The following is a 14,994-nucleotide window of genomic DNA, read 5'->3' on the forward strand; positions in this document are numbered from 1 at the left end:
GACTGAAACAAAAACCGGCCAAAATCTGCACAGAAGGTGCAACTACCAAAGTCTGTATTTTTCGAAATAGTAAAATTCGAACTTGTTTTGAGTAGTTTTAAAGAGGGCAAATACTTACTCATATTGGATCAAGTTTGAGTCAGTTTGGATGGTTTTGAGTAATTTAGGACACATTTTGAGTCTTTTAACAAGTTTCATTTCATTATCGAAAAATTTCAGGTCATTGACTACAATTAAAGCAGTTTTGGACAAAGTTCGACTTGTTTTATCGATTATTTTAGACAGATTTTGAGTCATTTTAGACCATTTTATTTAGCTTGCTTTGGGCATATTAAATCATTTTGGGCGCATTTTGAGTCATTTTGGGTCACATGTTTTGGAAAATTTTAAATAGTTTTGAACAGGTATTGAGTTATTTTGGAGAAATATTTCCAATATTTGAAATATCTTTTGTTAATTGGACTCAACGACAAACATTAAACTGTAGAGAACTTAAATCTAGAACATTTTTGACTGTTTGTGGGTAAAATATGGAATTTTTAAATGATACTGGAGACTCTTGTGTTCATATGTGGAGGAATTAGGAGGAAAAATGCAGATTTTTAGGTCGTCATAAACAGAACATCCTCCCTGTTTGTAGAAGATCAGGTCAGATTGCTGTCATGAAATCATGCAGCATCGAAGCACGAATAGCGGAGAAAAACCCGGACAGGAGGCGACATCCAAACGTTCAATTTGTGCTCCAACACCTGCTGACGGCTGAGCAGACTGGAAGCAGAAAAGGTCTCGGTGAGTCACGGATGTGGGCGGCCAGCATTGTTTGGAAAATGCAGATAGGAAGACGAGGCAGCAGCAGCAGCAGCAGCAGCCTACAGACTGTCAGGTCCAGAAGTCTCGCTGCTCTTTGAACCCACTCTAACTTTTATTGGCCTCCCAGGGATCGCAATAAGGAACTAATTGATGGGCTTTGAGCCGAGGGAGGGAGTTCCTGCAGGAAGTCGACACAAATCAAGCCGAGGAGGCCTGGAGCTGCTCCAGCTGAGTGGGCGGAGAGACAGGAAGTCAGAAAACAGATTTATGGAGTTTGACTTCTCTGCATGTCGCCTCCTTACTGAAGCTCCGAGGATCCGCCGAGGCAGAGAGTTCGCTGAGCTGGAGAGACGACAGAAATCACACCGTTCAGCGCCTTAAATGCCCAGAAAACAAACCAGGAAGTCCATGTTTCCTTCATTACAACTAACTGTAGCTACCATCAGATCAGTATTAATCCGCCTTAGAAAATAGTCCCCAACAAAACAACGGCTCCAGGAAGTACTTTAAAGAAAATTAAAGTTCTTTAAAGTTTATATCTTGAGTAAGAACTAATAGTCTGGAGTAATGGATGGTTAATGATTTGTTTTAGACACATTTAGAGTTCTTTGGATGTAATTTGGGACAAGATTTGACAGATTTTAAACAAGTTTCGAGGGATTTTGGATCATTTTATATCATGTCTTGAGGTTTCAAGGTATTTTGGATGAAATTCAACTAGTTTTGGACTAATTTCAGGCCATTTTGGAAGTTATTTGAAACAGATTTTGAGTCATCATGGGCAGTATTTAACTCGTTTGGAAAAAAAGCTGAGCCATTTTCAACCACTTTTGGCATCTCTGGGGCCATTTACGACCAGATTTAACAGATTTTGAGCAAGTTTCGAGGGATTTTAGATGACTTCTAACATGTTTTGATGTTTTGGACTTGGTTTCAAATCCTTTTAGATGAACTTTAACTAGTTTGGGACTTGTTTCAACTCATTTTACGAGTTATTTTGAGTCATTGTGGCCAGTATTTAACTGATTTGGACAAATTTAACCTCTGGAACTCGTTGGGGGTCATTTCTGATGAGATTTAACAGATTTTGGACAAGTTTTGAGTGATTTTTGACCTTTTTTTATCAAGTTTTGAATGTTCTAGTCATTTTGGATGGAATTTGACTGGTTTTGGACTAATTTCAACTAATCATTAAGTTTTGTTGAATCTTTATGGGCTGTATTTAACTTATTTGGACAAACTGAACCATTTCTGGCAAATTTTGAGTTCTCTGGACTCCTTCGAGGTCATTTATGACAAGATTTAACAGATTTTTGGATGATTTCTAACATGTATTGAGATTTTTAGTCATTTTGAACAAATGTTTACACATAATGGATAAAGTTTGACTAGGTTTGGATGGGCTTCAAGTCATTTTAGACAAAATTTGACTAATTTTGAGCTAATTTCAGGTCATTTTGGAAGTTATTGTAGACAGATTTTGAGACATTAAGGGTAATCTATACTCATTTGGACAAACTGAACCGTTTTCAACTCATTTTGAGTTCTTTGGGACTCGTTTGAGGTCATTTCGGACAAGATTTAACAGGTCTTGGACAAGTTTTTGAGTGATGTTTGACCATTTGTTTTCATGTTTTGAGGTGTCGAGCCATTTTGGACAATTTTACACATAACAGCTAAACTCAAAATCATTTGGGATCATTTTTAACAGCGTTGGACTTCTTGTTTAGTCATATTGGCCAAAATTTGAGCAATTAAGGGCAAATATCAAGAGATTTGGAACAAATTTCAACTCATTATGGAAGAATTTCAAGGATTTAGGACAATTCAACTCATTTTGGACAACTTCTGAGTAGATCTGGACGGGTTATAGGCATTTTGGATGAAGTTTTCACCGTTTTGGATGAATTTCAATCATTTCACAAATTATCTTGGACAGATTTTGAGTCATTCTGGGCATTTTTTAAGTTGCCAAGACAAACTGTACCATTTTAGATACATTTTGGGATCATTTGGGACTTGTTTTGGTTATGTGGGGCAGGTTTTAGCAAATTTTGGACAATATTTGAGAGACTTTTGACCATTTTTGACATTTTAAGGAACATTTTGAGTAGTTTTGAACAGGATTCGAGTCATTATGGACAAATATTTAATTATAATGCATAAAGTTTGAGTCAGTCTGGATGATTTATATCACATGCTGGACAAATTTCAAGTAAATTGGAGCATGTTTGAAGTTTTGGACAAATTCTCTGTAGATTTGGATGGATTTTGAGTAATTCTGGACTAATTTCTACTTATTTGGACAAATTTGAACTTGTTTTTCAAGTTATTTTGAACAGATTCAGAGTCATTTTGGATAATTCTATCATGTTTTGGAAAATTTTGAGTAGTGTTGAACTGGTTTTGAGTGATAGTGAACAGATTTCGAGTCAATTTTTAACGTTTGGACAAACAAAATCATTTTGGTCAAACTTTGAGTTCTCTGGAACTCTTTTGGGGTCATTTGGAACTTGTTTTTTATTGGTTCAGGGCAAGATTTAGAATATTTTTGACCAATTTTGGGGTTGTTTTAGACCATTTTAATAGTTTTAAACAGGTTTCTGATCACTGTGGACAAATATCTACTCATAAAATGATAAAGCTTGACTAAGCTGCAACAGTAGAGTCACTTTATGATGCAGGAAGTTCAGGGTTCGAATTCGGAGGAAATGCACGGCTTCAGTCTATAAAACTGGTTGCATAAGGTCAACAGGACACGGCGGCTTTAAATAAACTCGATAAACGTCTCAGAGATGCAGTGACTCCGGGCTGAACCGTCTCCTATAGAAACTCTGCGTCCTCGTTCTGCCGGAGGATCGGATCACGTTGCTCAGGAGGTGAAAGGCCTCCAGTCAACAACCTGAGCACAAGCCGAGCATGTGGGCTCAGATTCATATCGACTCCCGTTCCAAAACAAACGGCCGTCTGACGGGGAAGCACACAGCACATTCCTCAGCCCAGGACCCTCCACGGGGGCGGCTACAGGGGCTTCCAGCTCACAGCAACAGGGGCTTCTGCACCAGACGGGCTGGAGCTTCAGAAAAGTGGAGCTGGGACGCCGTCAGAGAGGAACCAGGCTAGAAGGAAGGTCTGGTGACGCTGCTGATGGCAGAAAACTAATTCTGAGGTTTTTTTTGGGACTTGTTCAGGGTTGTTTGGGACTTCTTTTGGATCATTTATGACAAGATTGAACAAATTTTGGATATTTTGAGTCATTTTGGATGAATTTAGAGTAATTTTGGGGAAAAGTGATTCAGGACAATTCATCTTGTTTTGGACAAATTCTGAGAAGATCTGGATAGGTTTAGAGTCAGTCAGCAGAGCAGGCTGCACAACGGAGCGCTAACCGGGGGCTAACGGAGCGCTAACCGGGGGCTAACGGAGCGCTAACCGGGGGCTAACGGAGCGCTAACCGGGGGCTAACGGAGCGCTAACAGAGTGCTAACTGAGAGCTAACGGAGCGCTAACAGAGTGCTAACTGGGAGCTAACAGAGCGCTAACAGAGTGCTAACTGGAAGCTAACAGAGCGCTAACAGAGTGCTAACTGGGAGCTAACAGAGTGCTAACTGGGAGGTAATGGAGCGCTAACAGAGTGCTAACTGGGAGCTAACAGAGTGCTAACTGGGAGCTAACGGAGCGCTAACAGAGTGCTAACTGGGAGCTAACAGAGTGCTAACTGGGAGCTAACGGAGCGCTAACCCCGCTCTCTGCTGACTCAGAACCTGGACTACACTGGAGCTGGGACGCCATCAGAGAGGAACCAGGCTAGGTCTGGTGAAGCTACTGATGGCAGAAAATCCCCCAAAAACACCAGAACAAACCATGAATCCTTCATTTTTAGTCCCATGTAAACGTCTACTGCTGCCACCAGATCTGTATTAATCCGCCTTAGAAAGTAGTCCCAACAAAACAACGGCTCAGTCCAGTTCCAGAAAGACTTTAAAGAAAATTAAAGTTCTTTAAAGTTTATATCTTGAGTAACAACTAATAGTTTGGAGGAACAGATCCATATTGAGTCATTTTAGACATGTTTAGAGCTCTTTGGGGGTTATCTGGGAAACAATTTAACAGATTTTGGACACGTTTTGAGTGATTTTTCAGCATTTTTTATTTTGGACAAAGTTTGACTCGTTTCGGATTAATTTTTAAAGTTTTTTTTTTTACACAGATTTTGCGTCTGTAAGGGAAATTTATAAGCCATTTGGACAAACGCAACCATTTTAGACAAATTTTGAGTTCTGTGGGATTATTAATAAAAAGGATTTACCATTTTTCAAACTTTAATTTTTAATATTCTGTTTCATAATATTTTTGCTGATTTAAACACCAGGAACTTCAACTTGTTAATGTTTTTTCTTCAGTAATCTCTATAAATATTCTCTGTAATTTATCAAACAGGGAAAATCTTTAAAAAAAATTATCATAATTATTAAAAAACCGATTTGCTGTTTTTCAAACTTGATTTTTAATTATTCATTAAATAACAATAGTTTTTGCTGATTTCAGTATTGTAAAACTTAAATTGTCAACATTTTTTCTCAGCAATTTTTCAAAATATTTAAGTATGATAATTATTTGATTAAGAACATTTTTGAAACTTAATTATTCATTTACTGTTAAATAACATATTAATAATAAATTGTTAGAATAATTTTTTTTTAGAATACATAAAATGCATATTTTTACTTGTGTGCAATTTTGTTTTTCAAGATTTTTAAAAAATATTCTCTCTATTGTGTATTATATATTTAACACAGCTGGAAAAATCTATGAAATATCAGTAAAAATAGTGTAATTTTGTGTTCAGACATTGTAAAAATATTTGTAAAAATACAGATTTCTTATTTATATTTTACTGTTAATGTGTAAATTTTAAAGTTTTTTAAAATAATTTCATAAAATCTGGGAAAATCTAATAAATAACAGTAAATTCTTTAATAAATTCCGGTTAAAAATAGTATTAAACTTAATTGTTTTTGCAGTTTTTGGTTGCTTCATATATAGTCTGATGCACCAGGTGTAGATTACAAATATAAACCTTTTTTTTAATTATTATTTGTTATTTACAATCAGGACAGGAAACCGAAGCATCGGAGCTGAACATGTTCTGTAGAGGATTTGGGTTTTTTGCAGTTTTTTGGTCAATGATCCGTTTTGATTTCTCACCTCCCTGTGTGTGAATATTCCACCAGAACAACTCCAGCCGTCAGTGTTCTGCAGAAAAACAGTCGCAGCGTCGTTGTTTAGCTCCATGCTTCGTCTAAGGTCATAATGCAGTCGGTGTTTTTAATAATCAGACCTTCCTGTGATGCAGATCTGTGAGGCCATGTTTGGTTTTGTTTTGTTATGTAAATGTTTGTGCTCCAAACCAAAAAAATGGTCGTGAGCCTGAAATTAATAAATGAATGAATGAATGAACCCAGATGTTCTTTTACAGCTGCAGAAACGTTCTGGACGGAGATAAACGTGTGGCATTAGGAACAGCAGCCGCGTTTATTCCTGCTCTGTGAAATGAGAAACCATGAATCATTCGTTTGTTTCAGAGCAGAAATAACGTGTTAAATATGAAAGGAGAGAGCGGCTGGTGGAGCTGCAGATACTTCAGATATTAAAGGTTAACGAGCTTCACCTGCACTTAGACTGGAGGCTTTACATGGAGTCTGCTTTGATGAAGGATTCTGCTGATTTTCTGTCTTTTTTCTCTTCATTTTGTGTCTATTTCTGGTCATTTTGCATCTTCTTGTGGTTGTTTCGTGTCTTTTTCTGCATTTTTATTGTTTTTGTGGTTATTTTGTGTGCATTTCTATTTATTTTGCATCTTTTGTGTTACTTTTCGTGTCTTTTTCTGCGTTTTTATTGTTATTATGGTTGTTTTGTGGCTGTTTTTTGTCTCTTTCTGTTTATTTTGCATCTTTTTGAGGTCGTTTTTTGTCTTTATTTCTTCATTTTGCATCATTTTCTGTTCTATTTTTGTTTTTCATGTTTTTGTGGTTGTTTTGTGGCCATTTTGCGTATGTTGCTGTTCATTTTGTGTCTCGTCCTGCTTATTTTTTTTTGTCTCTTTCTGTTTATTTGTTTATTTTTTTTACATCTTTGTGTGGTTGTTTTATATCTCTTTGTTCATTTTGCACATTTTTTCGGATCATTTTGTGTTTTTCTTTGCATTTTTTGTCTTTTTGTAGTCGTTTTGCCATCATTTTGCATCTCTTTCTGTTTATTTTGAATCATTCTGTGATCATTTTGTGTCTCTTTCTGCCTCCCAAGTCCAAAATGATAAATGTTTGTTTGCTCAGTTTACTGTCATAGAGGAGAAAAAAACATATTAATGTCTAAGAAGCTGTTTTTGAGGTTGTCTTGCATCTCTTCTGCTCCTTTTACGTCTTTTTGTGCTCTGTTTTTGTCTTTTTGCTAATTTTGCATCTTTTTCTGGTCATTTTGTGTCTTTCTGTTTATTTTTCGTGTCTTTCTGTTTGTTTTTTGTGCCTTTCTGTTCATTTTTTGTGTCTTTCTGTTCATTTTGTGTCTTTTTATTATCATTTTGTGTCTCTTTCTGTTTACTTTGAATCTTTTTGTGTTTATTTTAGCTAAAAATCTCTTTCTCGTCTTAGGGTTGTGTGGTTGGGTTGAGATAAAATCGGTGTATAAGGATGATGGAGGAGCTGTAGAATAAAAAGGACGATGCAGATATTTTCTCTAAGTGCACGGAGCCTCTTTGAGACTCTTTGAGATCTTTGAGGCTTTTAGCAGGAAACCCTCCAGGCTGCTTCCTCTCATCCTCCCCCTCCACCTCCTTTATCCTTTCTGGGATTTTCAGGTCAGCCGGACAGAACGTCCTGCTGGTTTATTGGTTCGTTATGAGGCAGAGACGTCGCTAACAGCAGCTTTTCTATCTAGATCGTTACATCTTCTCATCTTCTGTTCTAGATGCTTTAAATGCAGCAAAAACACTTTTATATAAATTATCCTCTATTAAAAGACACATTTGGACTTCATTTATGGTTTTGACTGTTTTTCTTCCAGTCAACGTGTAAATTAATAGTTTTTGGTTGACTTTGCTCAGTAACATCTGCAGCATTCTGTACAATAATTCCACAGTTTCTAAGAACCTTCATTATCTTTTTCGTTTGTTTTTTGTGGTCCGTTTTTTGACTCTTGTTGTCTTTTTGCGTATTTTTCTGTTTATTTTGCATCTTTTTGTGGTCATTTTTTTTGGCATTTTGTGTCTTTTTCTGTTTCTTTTGCATCTTTTTGTGGTCATTTTTTTGTCTTTTTGTGGTCATTTTTTGTCTCTTCTTGTCTTTTTTGTGTCTTTTTCTGTTTATTTTGCATCTTTTTGTGGCCTTTTTTGTCATTTTGTGTCTTTTTCTGTTTATTTAGCATCTTTATGTGGTCTTTTATTGTCTTTTTGTGGTCATTTTTTGTCTCTTTCTGTCTTTTTTGCGTATTTTTCTGTTTATTTTGCATCTTTTTGTGGTCATTTTTCGTCTTTTTGTGGTCATTTTTTGTCTTTTTGTGATCATTTTTTGTCTTTTTGTGGTCATTTTTTGTCTCTTTTTGTCTTTTTGCATATTTTTCTGTTTATTTAGCATCTTTTTGTGGTCATTTTTTGTCTTTTTTGTGGTCATTTTTCATCTTTTTGTGGTCATTTTTTGTCTTTTTGTCTTTTTGTGGTCATTTTTTGCCTCTTTTTGTCTTTTTGCATATTTTTCTGTTTATTTAGCATCTTTTTGTGGTCATTTTTCGTCTTTTTCTGGTCATTTTTTGTCTTAGACAAAAAAGGCACAAAATGACCTCAAAAGGACAAGACAGAAAATAGACAAAAAGACCTCAAAAGCTCATTTTGTGCCTCTTTTTGTCCATTTTCTGTTTTCTTGTGGTCGTTTTGCTTCTTATTTTAGTGACTGTGTCTTTTCATTGTCGTTCTGCATCTTGTTGTGGTAACTGGTTTGCTTTTTTGTGATTTGTGCTTCATTTCGTGATGATTTATGTCTTTCTGTAGTAATTTTGCATCGTTATGTGATTATTTCACTTCTTTTTGAGGCAATTTTGTGCCTTTATTTTGCCACTTATTTTCATGGCTTTGTGTCTTTTCATTGTAATTTTTCGTCTTCTTTGAGGTGATTTTGTGTGTTTTATTGTGATTTCACTTGAGTTGGGATGATTTATGTCTTTCAGTAGTAATTTAGCTTCTTTTTCTGGTCATTTTTCATCTCGTTTTCGTGAGTCTGTGCATTCTCATTGTCATTGTTCATCTTTTTGTGGTAATTTGTGCATTTTTGTTGTGGTTTTGCTTCATTTTTATGATGATTTATGTCTTTCTGTGGTCATTTTTCGTCTGTTTGTGGTAATTTGTGCATTTTTGTTGTGATTTTGCTTCATTTTTATGACGATTTCTGTCTTTCTGTGGTCATTTTTCATCTGTTTGTGGTAGTTTTGCATCTTTTTGTGGTAATTTGTGCATTTTTGTTGTGATTTTGCTTCATTTTATGATGATTTCTGTGTTTCTGTGGTCATTTTTCGTCTGTTTGTGGTAATTTGTGCATTTTTGTTGTGATTTTGCTTCATTTTTACGACTATTTCTGTCTTTCTGTGGTCATTTTTCATCTGTTTGTGGTAGTTTTGCATCTTTTTGTGGTAATTTGTGCATTTTTGTTGTGATTTTGCTTCATTTTTATGATGATTTCTGTGTTTCTGTCGTTATTTTTCGTCTGTTTGTGGTAGTTTTGTATCTTTTTGTGGTAATTTCACATCTCTTTGTGGTCATTTTGTGTTATATTTTTACTTTTGCATCTTTTTTGCTGTGCTTTATGTCTTTCTGTAGTATTTTTGCATCTTTTTGTCGTCATTATACGCCCTTTTGAGGAAATTTTGTGCCATTATGTGGTCATTTCGCCTCTTTTTGTGGCGCTTTGGTTGCACTTTTTACCAGGTCTCATGTGTTTTTCATCTTACAAATCATTCTCGTGTGTCTGTCTGCTGAATTATTCTTGATCCTGCAACATCAGAGCTAATTAGCGAGACTTGTAACTGCACACGGAGCCGCTAGAACCGATGGAGGGTTCGTTTTATTTACTGTGAAGTCTGAACTTTTCGTTTGTTGGAGGAGGGTTGTGTTATTTCCTCTTCAGAGCTTTTTAATGTGACTGCGAGCAGCGAGGCAGAAAACAGCTCAAAGTGTTTCTGTTGTTTCTGCTGCTGGTGACAAACATTCGACTGCTTTCAGTGTGGATAAAAACCATGGAGGAGTTTACGTTAATATGACTTTTTTTCGTCCTGTGCTTGTGCAGTTCCACCAAATATGTTTTTTTAAGCACCAAACAGAGTAAATAACCTAAAAACCTCTCATGTGTGTGTTTGCATGAGGCAGAGTTCTGCCTGTGTTGCCGTTTGTCGTCTTTTTCCTTGTTTTTCCTCCGTGAGAACACATTGTGCTGCAGACTGACTGTTATTCTTCAGATTTGATGTCGGAGCTTCAAGGTCTCCGTCTGAACTCGGCAAACTACAAGATTTATGGGGAACGAAAACTTGTCGTGGAAGAACTCACAGAAACTTTAAACCCGGAAAGCGTTTGATATCTGTCGTCTTAGAGGCTCTGCAGTGTTTTTTTAGATGATTTAACTTGAAGGAAATGTTGTTTTATTTATATCTGGGCTGCAAATAAGGGTTGTTTTCACCGTGGGTTCATCTGAGGATGATTTTCTGGATAATTAGTCAGCGGTTTGGTTCAGAAAATGGTGAAAAATGTCAATTAAGATGAGAAAAGGGTCCAAAGATCAGTTTACTGGAGATAAAGAAGGAAATAAATCAGAAAATATTCACATTTAAGAAGCTAAAAACCACAGAATATATATATTTTTCTTCAAAAAATGATCAAACCAGTTAATCGATTATCAGAATAGTTGACAATTAATTTAGTTGAAAGGTTTAGTTGCATTTGAGGACAGCTGAGGATTTTCTGGAATAGTCTCTGCTGTAAAATCTGCTGGAGGCGACCAAAATCAGAGCTAAAAGTCAGAATTAGTTGTGCTTTGGATGGCTTTAAAATGGAACTTTAATGGAGTTTGGTATCACTGGCCTTCAACTCACCATTATTTTCATTTTTATTCATGAATTATTAGCGGTTTGGTCCATAAAATGGTGAAAAATGTGGATCAGATTAGCTGGAGGCGACCAAATCAGAGCTAAAAATCTGAATTACGTCACATTGTTCTTTGTCGGGCTTTATGTTGGAACTTTTTTGAAGATAATACGGTATTTTGATCGGCTGTTTTGTCCAAAAAATGTTAGAAAATGGTGAAAAATGTCTCGCTTTGTTCAAAGATCTTCAGTTTTTGTCGCAGTTTCACCTGTTTTGTGTTAATTTTGGTCCTTTTTGCGGTGATTTTGCATGTTTTTACCTTTCAGGGTAGTTTTGGCCGTTTTTGTGTCGTGTTTGTGCAGAATTTAAATCTTGAGGGTTAAAATTCAAATTCTGAAATCTGCCGGAAGCGACAAAATCGGAGCTAAAAATCAGAATTAATTCATAATAGTGGAACTTTTATGAATGGAATTTGGGCCGATTGACCTGGAACTCACCATTAATTATATTTTTATTGATTAATTAACAGCAAACTGGACTTTAAAATGGTGAACTGTGTATCGTCGTTTCCTCAAATGTCTTGTTTTGTCCAAAGATCTTCAACTTGCTGTCATTTAGGAGGAAAGAAACCAGAAAATATTCACATTTAAAAGCTGGAATGAGATCATTTTTGTGTTTTCTTTTAAAAAAAACATTCAAATTGATTCGTAAACTACCAGAATATCCTGTGATTAATGTAAACTAAGCTTAAAAAGAGCCTCGGCAGCGTTCATCGTGTTACTGTGAAAACGTCTGTTCGGCCTTCAGGAAGCTTTGTTAAGAATCTCTGCAGTAACGAGACATTTCTGCTATAAAAACCATCCTGCAGCTCTCTCAGATTTTATTTCCAGGACTTAAATGTGACATCCAGATCGAGTGTTTGGTTTCTGAAGGAGGATGACTCAGGAGTTTTCAGAACCTCAAACGTGTCATTTCTGTTTGGCCACTAAGTTGCTGGATTAAATATTTCCAATTAGATCCGTTTTCCAGGCGCTGCAGGGGGAAAAAAAGAAGCAGTTTCTGTCTGGTTGAGCTCCGAGCTAAAAGCTGAGCCCTCCTGTAAATGTCAGCGGGTTGATAAAGAGAGCAGAGTTTATCGGACGGTCGGGTTTATCGGCCCACGCTGTGAACTCTGGCAGATAAAAAGTCTATCGAGGTCCAGTGGAGCGTTTCCTCCTCAGAGCTGCACTCATTCAGGAGATCTTTGTTCAAACTGTTGGAACAAAATCACCTCCTGCTCTTAACAAACACAGAAAGTTGTGCTTTTCACCAGAATTTAACGTATCCTGATACGAACGTCCTAAACTCTGATTAAATTACATAAATACACTGAAATAAAGGGATTTTACATTTGAAATGTGTCAGATTTATGTTGACTGGTTGAATATTTCTCAATAATAAGCAGATATTTCGATTGATCGTTGTTTGTTCGCTAAAATATTTATAGAAACTGAAATAAAAAACACAAAGATCATCAAGCTGAATAGAGTTTGGTCTGATTGACCTTCACCTCAGCATTATTTCCATTTTTATTCATTAAATATTAGCAATTTTGTCCATAAAATGACAGAAAATGGTGAAAAATGTGGATCAAATCAGCTGTAGGCGACCAAAATCGTAGCTAAAAATCTGGATGAATTCATAATGTCCTTTGCTTGGCTTTAAACTGGAACTTTTTTTGAAGGAAGTTTGGTCTTTTAATCGGCTGTTTTGTCCGTAACATGTCAGGAATGGTGAAAAGCATTGATCGTTGTTTCCTCAAACGTCTTGTTTTGTCCAAAGAGGAGGAAAGAAACCAGAAAATGTTCAATTTTGGAAAGCATTATTGGTAAACTGTGTGATCATGAGAAGAACGTACGAACTTATTAGCCCACGGGGATGTTTTCATACTTCGATATCCCAGAAGTTTAGTGTCCATTACATTTTTTTTAGCTATACATAGATAACAGAGGATTTTTTAACTGATTGATATTTAATCTAATAATTTGTTTACTTCAGGTGTTTTGCAATTTGTAGCAGAATGCTAACGATGCTAATTTACAATAATTTCGTTAACGATAACTGTAAACGCTGCATATCAATCATTGATTTCTGTCCTAATATTGCTGTTTTAGTCAACATATTAATAGTAATGATGTCCTAGTCGATCCTAGTTTGTCTGAAACTCATTAATTTTGTTTGGAGGTCATTAACTGCCACATGAGTCTTTGTCATGGTGCCCGTTGCTAGCTAAACTCCCCACTCTGTATGCTCGGACTGTTATGTTTTTCTTCTTTATAAAGGACTGATAAAGTTGAGAAATTTTACTCTCTGCTGCTGAAAACGGTTTTATTTCTTCTTCTAATATGTCTGATCCATAGATTTAGCTGATGTATATGAGAACAGCTAAAAAAAAGACGTCAAATTTCAACAAATTTTCGGTAATTTTGGAACTTTTTGCGGTGATTTTGCATGTTTTCGCTGTCATTTGAATCTTACAGGGTAGTTTTGGGGCTTTTTGGTCCTTTTTTTTGGCACTTTAGGTTCTTTTTGTGGTGATTTTGTAGTTTTTGTGCTGAATTTAAATCTTTGTGGTGGAATTCAGATTGTAAAAACTGCTGGAGGCGACCAAATCAGAGCTAAAAAGGAGAATTAATTCATTATAGGGCTTTAAATTGGAACTTTTATGAACGGAGTTTGGTCTGATTGGACTGGAATATTCATTTTATTGATTAATTAATAGCAATTTGGTCCATAAAACACCAGAAAATGGTGAAAAATGTTGATTGTTTCCTCAAATGTCTTGTTTTGTCTAAAGAACTGCAGTGTATTGTGGTTTTACATGTTTTTGTTGTCATGCTTGACTCTTTCAGGGTTTTTGTGGCCGTTTTTGTGGTGATTTAGGATGTTTTTCATGCCGAATTTGAATCTTTGGGGTGAAATTCAGATAGTAAAATCTGCTGGAGGCGACCAAATCAGAGCTAAAAAGGAGAATTAATTCATAATAGGGCTTTAAATTGGAACTTTTATGAACGGAGTTTGGTCTGATTGGCTGAAAACTCACCATTAATTTCATTTTAATTGATTAATTAATAGCACTTTGGTCCATAAAACATCAGAAAATAGTGAAAAATATTGATCATTGTTTCTTCAAATGTCTTTTGTCTAATGATCTTCAGTTTACTGTGATTTTGTGTGTTTTTGCCGTAATGTTTCACCTAGTGTTGGCATTTTTCGGGGAGAGTTTGCATGTTTTTCGTGCTGAATTTGAATCTTTGGTGTGACATTCAGATTCTAAAATCTGCTGGAGGCGACCAAACCGGAGCTAAAACTCAAAACTAATTCATAATAGGGCTTTAAATTGGAACTTTTATGACTGTAGTTTGGTCTGATTGGCCTGAAACTCACCATGGAGTTAAGTTAATTTCACAAAATAAGTGAGATAGTTTACGAGCTTGTAGAAATATAATATATGTACAATATTCAGTCTTTATATTGACTTAGTTCCTCTTTGTTATTCATTATTTTCTGACGTTTTTCAACTGTTTACTAAAATCCTGCACACCTAATAATTAAGTAATCAGGAGAGTTTTGCATAATCTTCATTCTGTCTCCGCAGAGTTTCTGGTTAAATCGATTAAACTGTAATTATCCTCGTCGTGCGCATCGCTGTGCTGATTGTTCCTCCCGTTTATTAGCCTGACCAGTGAGGTGAAAGTGTTTCCACACCTCGGGGCTGTGATTTAGCGTCATCTGCTCGGCTGCTCTGTCTAATAAGCGTGTTCTGTGCGATGGATCATGCGTGTGGTTTGATCTGTGGCATGTGGAGCTGCAGAGGTCGGGTCGCTTTGCCGGACAGAAAAGGTTAAGATGGAGTCGCTTTGAACAAACTCTGCCTTTGATCAGGCGGTCGGAGGCCTTTCATTGTTGTGCTTCATCTCTTTGTCATGGAGAGCCACTGACCTTTTCTTTTCTTTCCACACAAACACGACTTTAAAGCCTCGTATTAATTGGAAATGCAGAGAATGCAGCCGAGAGATGAAACT

General features: G+C 36.1%; 1 protein-coding gene across 1 annotated transcript in view; it reads left to right on the forward strand.

Annotated features, from left to right (window-relative positions):
• sdc2 (syndecan 2) overlaps positions 1-14,994 on the forward strand; it is a 75,001-nt gene that overhangs the window by 43,650 nt on the left and 16,357 nt on the right. The window lies entirely within an intron of this gene.

The sequence above is a fragment of the Acanthochromis polyacanthus genome, chromosome 11, assembly GCF_021347895.1.
Source record: "Acanthochromis polyacanthus isolate Apoly-LR-REF ecotype Palm Island chromosome 11, KAUST_Apoly_ChrSc, whole genome shotgun sequence".
Taxonomy (NCBI): Eukaryota; Metazoa; Chordata; class Actinopteri; family Pomacentridae; genus Acanthochromis; species Acanthochromis polyacanthus.